The sequence below is a fragment of the Rhinichthys klamathensis genome, unplaced genomic scaffold, assembly GCF_029890125.1.
Source record: "Rhinichthys klamathensis goyatoka isolate OS25496 unplaced genomic scaffold, OSU_Roscu_1.1 h1tg000336l_1, whole genome shotgun sequence".
In the NCBI taxonomy this organism is placed as follows: Eukaryota; Metazoa; Chordata; class Actinopteri; order Cypriniformes; family Leuciscidae; genus Rhinichthys; species Rhinichthys klamathensis.
Genome location: NW_026606850.1, coordinates 1085466 through 1091714, shown reverse-complemented (window position 1 = coordinate 1091714; position 6249 = coordinate 1085466).

Here is a 6249-nt window from a genome sequence, read left to right as displayed (position 1 = left end):
ACCCCCCACCCCGTCCGTCCAACCCCCCACCGCGTGCCCTCCGGAGGTTGCAGAAGTGTCCCTCAACCCCTGTCTATCAGTCTAATACAAGGGAACACTGGCTCTATTCAGAAAGGACCTCCACAAACAGGGGCACCGGGGCTCCTCGTCGGGGCGGGGCGGGAAAAGGGCAGTTTGCTGGTTAAGAAACACGCTAGTCTGAAGACTAAAAGGTCAAAGGGTTTTGAGTGAGAATCTGTAATCAAATTGATCAGCCATCTTCTGAGCATTCAGAATAAAGCAAGGATAAAACATCACCTCAAATCTCATATGCTAATCAAATCCATGTAAAGCCACAGCAGGGAAGAACCGTATACTGTAACTCTATAAATTGATTTACAGGGCACATTAGTGGTAAAAAATCAAATGTATGACAATTTCTATGTAAATTGATAGCTATGCTCACTGTTAGTTATTGAAGAGGTTTTTGTTTCCTCCTTCAAATATGAGCAAAACAAAACACCTCATTAATTTTTTTACGAACATTCTTTCTCCATTTAATAATTTTTTATAATCTTATGACCCCAGTCTAAATTAAAGAGTTATTAAATTAAATTAAACAACAACAAAAAATATTGTTTAGTATTACAATTTTTCTGAAACGTTACATTGAAGTATGCAAATGAGGCATCTAATTAAATATGCACTAATTTGCATACATTTTCCAAAACAGAAATCATTGAAAGCCAGGTTTAAAATTTTTGTTTAATTTTTCCGATATCAGAAAATTCAATCAATGGCCAGAAAAAAATATATATTCACCATGTTTTTAGCAATAAAACGTTCATTGCTAACATTATTCACTAAACAGTACTTCAATCCCTCCATTCATCATATAATGCTAGCCTTCTCTACAGCGGCACAAGCAAAAGACTGACTCAAGGTGTGACTGAGGCCTGTGTCACAGAACCGCTTTCATGAGTCCATGAATAGTCCATGAATAGTCTATTGGACGTTGGTGTCCATAACACAAACACAATTACATAATAGCACTCAAGAGCGGACGGCGTCTTAGACGCATCTGTGTGGAGATACTGGTTCCCTCTCTATATGCCAATCACATGACTCACTGACTGAGCCCATTATACAGCACACACGCCGAGATGAAGTTGGACGGCCCGAGGTGCATTGCAATGAAACAAGTCACCAAAGAAGGGATTGTTGGGGTGGTGGCCCTCGCGGAGGAGTGAAAAGAGGATAGAAACACAAGGAGGCGCATGACAGGACCGCTGCTGTCCAAGCTGACAAAAGCCACTATACTGCCCCCGCTGTGGAGATTGCGATCGCGGCCAGCGCATTCCCAAAACACCCTTGGCCAAAGGTTGGGAAGCCGCTCTGTCCAACACACAAAAACAAACAGATCTGCCCATTCAATGGTACAATCCGCAATCAGACCGAGGAAAGGAAGGTAGTGACGTCAGGCTGTAAGAAACCACTTTGAGACCATTACCCTCAGGGGACTTGATGGAAACAAAACCAATGGTTAACCGAGACTAAACTAGCTGTGATTGAAGAAGCTTTTCCTGCCTGAGGCACCAATTACTCCTGTGGCAGACACCTGGACAGTATCCAGGTGACGGAGAGGTAATCCCTGTACTGTAAGGAAGATTTACGTAAGGTTTCTGGAACATGTGCTATGCCTGGGAGTGAGACACTCCACGATTGTCTGAGATGCAACAGATTAGTGACCTACAAAGGGACACTTATAGGCCGTTTGCGCTGGATGTGTGCTTGCGTTCTGTCTGTTTTGTACTGAGATCCTAAAGGGGACATTGTGATGGAAAAAGCTATTGTGTTTTCCCCCTCCCCCCTCCCCCCTTGAAACTTTGCACTCTCTTACTAAACTTTTTCATTACTGCCAAGAAACTTTGTGTTTGCACGCAAAATTTTGCCTTTCCCCAAGAAATTGTACGTTAACTTGCAAAACCTAAAAGAACCCCAAGAAACTTTGCATTTCTCTCCCTTTCAAAATCCCTAGAGGGGACATTGTGATGGAAAAAGCTATTGTGTTTGCTCGCCCAAACTATTGTGCTCTATTACAAAACTTTTGACTTCCCCCAAGAAACTTTGAGTTTGTGCGCAAAACTTTTGCCTTCACGCAAGAAACTTTGTTTTCTCGCAAACTTTTGCGCTTTCTTGCTAAATATTTGCCTTAACCCATGAAATTTTGCATTCTTTTGCAAAACTTTTCCCTTCCCCCAAGAAATTGTACGTTAACTTGCAAAACATTAGTATTCTTTGCAAGCAAACAAAAAGTTTATTGGTGGAGCGCAAAACAATTGCGAGCAAACTCAAGAGCATTGGAATACAATCTCATATTTTTCCATCACCATGTGCCCTTAGTTTTGACTGTAGGTTCAATGTACACCACCAACCAGCTTTTAGTGATTTGTGAATACAGAACAATGCAAAATCAAAATGTTGAATTTTTTGGGGTTCCTGCATAATTCGCCATTTAACCTCTATATAATTGCAAAAATGCAGTATTACTTAAAGTTATTTACACATTAGTGTGATAAAGAAACATACATGAATAAAAAAAAATTATGTTTGATTTAAAAAATAGTCTTTAAATGCAAAAAGTTTTAAAAAATAGACATTCTATCTACATATAGGTTGTTGTTTTTTTCAATTGTATAGCTAGCATCATAAATAATAAGGCATTCTACAAAATTCTGGCATTTACCGCCACAAAATCAGTGATTTTGATTTTTTTTTTTAATTGTGAATTCCCGGCTGAACTGAATGTCAGATATATTTTTGTGCATCTCCTACCATAAAAGTCACGCTTTTAAGATGGCATAGCAAATGAATAACTTGTCTGTTCTACTGTATGTTGCTTCAGTCTGTCTTGTGGCTTGTGAACATGAACGCATCGGTTGTAAAAGGCCCTTAAAACAACACTGTAATTTGCAGAAATTCAATAAAACTGTTCAAATAAAAAAAACTGGAAATTGTGCATCCGTCTGACACACAACGCCAGAGAAGGTTCACATGACCAGCACCGCTGTCGCAAACCAGCGGCGGACCAACTCGGTCCCCTGGGGACAGGGAGATTAACACATGACAGAGCTTGTTAACTTGGGACAAAGCATGATGCTAATCCAGTGCGATCCTCCGATGGACACCCGCACAACGGGATGCACACAGGACACGGGCCAGATATGTGCGCCAGCATGTGTACCATGCCACCTGGCGAAGAGAATTAGAGGAGAAATTATGAGATAAGATGAGATGAGAAGGATATTGATCAGAAAGAGAAAGTGCAGTGGTCCCAGCACAGATGGGAAGTGCATTAGCAGAACATGTGGACATTCTGAAATTGGGAGGTTTGGGCGCAAGGGGGCCTTTTGACTAATTTGTAATTTGAGGAGCTGCTCGATTCTATTATCTTCAGTGAGCGCAAAAAAAAAAAAGCTAAAGAGCCAAATTACATAAGAGCTGATAAAGTCCAGCTGGTGGGGGGTTCGATCAATGGCATCTGATAGTGTGTGTTTGTTTGGGACAGCATGGCCACAAACGTCATCTGCACTGGACAATAAACGTGCCCTTCAGCAAACAGGAGGAAGTGACACTCACACCACAGGAAATGACTGTACCTATAAGAGGATTATCCTTCTGTTCACAGCTGACCGGCACCTTCCAGATGGACTCTGAGCCTCTGTTCTGACTCAACAAATAAAACTTTATAACATGCCCGTTGGAGAAATGCAAATCTTCATGAAGCTGTATACAACCAAACATTGATCTCAGCTGGTAAATCCAAAGGTTGCTGGTACAAAATCCTGCAAAAGCGATTCTCCTTTTACTGTTGTGGCTTTGAGCAAAAATATTCACCCCCTGGTTGCTCGAAACAGACTGTTTTTGTGCTACAATACGTTGTAAGCTGCTTAGGATAAAACTCTTCTAAATAATAATAATATATATATAAATGTAATTCCTCTGGTTGTTTCATGCAACTATCAACCTCTCAGATGTCTCTCATACTATTAGAAATAAAATACTATAATTACAATATTTCACTAAAATATGGTTCCATTGTTAACATTAGTTTACTACATTAGAAAAAAACCATTTACTAATTTTAGTTCATTTTGATTTCAATTGACAAACAAAAGTAACTAGTATAAATAACAATGGACAGTTGTGTATTTATTAACAAAGATTAATAAATACTGCAACAAATGTGTTACTTGGTAATTTAATATTAGTTAATGCACTAATGGGACCTTATTGTAAAATCTTACCAAGAATCACGTGGACAGCTGCTCAGATCATGATCTTGAAATAATTTGATGAGAAACGTTTGAGTTCATAATGCTTTGGCATCTTGAGCACAATTTGAGACATTGAGATCCCTTCTGAAACTCTAGAGAAGCCTATGAGATTACTGGACTATTTTTCCTCAAACAACTGCAATAACATAGATTGATATAAAAAAAGCAGACATATATTGAAGACCAGAATATTACAGAAAATTGAGATGCAACCACCCAAAACACACAATGCTTGCAAAGCGTTGTTCATAAAACTCAAGTTTATTTTTACTCGGATACAACCAAGTTAGATGTTATGAACACTTTAAGCTGGATGCTGAATGAAAATAAGCCTCATACCTTATAAACTAGGTTGACATTTTCCACTGCATGGAGGCCAACGGCATCAAGACACCTAGTTTTCAGGATTATTTTAATATGTACTTTCAGACACTGCATGTGAACTATAACCTTTATAAATGCAGCGGGGTCAATACATCCATTAGTAAATTGCCGCACCCCATGAAATCTGTGACACTCTTAAAGACGCCATTTACTGAGTGACATCTGCCAAGACCAGAACAAAGGATATTGAACCAAATGCATCAAGACAGGACTGCATGTCTGCTCTGATATAGTGTTGCCTCAGACAGAGATTAACACAGCAAGAGTGCTACAACTGCACAGCAGACATGTTTACAGAAAGCTGAACCGTTACCACAAAACACCCCCCAAAAAAGCACTCCGAACCCTGCAGAATACCATAGCTGCAACACAATATCCCATCCAAACTGAGCCAACTGTCCTCTGACAACTGCTCAGCCCCAGTGCTATCTTTACCGGAGGAGGGAGAATTATCAGAAAACGACAGATGACACAGGAAAACCACTGTGACTTCCTCTTGGGACAACAGTAAGTGTTCACTACACTTTAAAATATAAAGGCTACAAAAGAGTGTTTTCGTATGCAATAGATGAACCATTAGAAATTTTAAGGTGGCATAGTTAAACGTTACTACATGCACTTAGTATAGTAATAACAGTAAATTATGTAAACAGAAAAATATTATATTATTTACTCTATAGAAAGTTCATGTAGTTTATTAATAATACTACTCAGTACTTATTTGAGTAAGTACAATGTAACTACGTCACCTTAAAACAAAGTGTAACCGAACCATTTTTGGTTCCTAAAAGAACAGAACGTTAAGAATCTAAAGAACCATATAGAACCTTCGGATTGTTCCATGGATGTTAAGCCCCGGACGCACCAAGACGATGTCCAAGAACTAGCGGTGACGAAAGCTGGTTGTGTTGTCGCCTCTCGCCGGCTGTGTCTCGGCCAAAAAGCTGCGCTTGAACACGTCAAAAGGACTAAAGGCGACTGTAAACTAGCATGTGCGAAAATAACTGTCTATATCAGCAGGTATCAATAGTCTATTTGCGTCATTCAAAAAGGGAAAGCGAAACTAGGACTTCAGATATACAAACCCTAAACAAAGCAGCGTTTGCTTACCATTTTGAATATCAATCCCGCTGATCACTTCATTCCAGTCGGCTCATGTTATTACGAAGCATTCGAATGCTCTGGTAAGATGATAAAATCATAACAGCCTTCTGTCTGTACCGTCTTCACTCCTTTGCTCGCTTTCATCACTTTCGATTTTATTCTCGTTCTCTAAGCTGAACAGCCAATCAGAGTTCTCTCTCTCACTGATGGCCCGACGCCAATTCTACATGTTCAATCGGAACAAAAAAAACAAGATGGCGTCCGACTAGAGCCAACAGTGCGGAACACAAGGAAAAACTAAGCCGACCATCGCTTAAAGACGTTCCCCGAATGTTGGCTTGGTGTGTCCTAAAGCTCCGCCCCCTATGCTATAAATACCACCTGACCTAAGCGACCGTTGACACGTCACAGAGCAATATGGGTTGGAGATGTGAGTTCAGTTCCT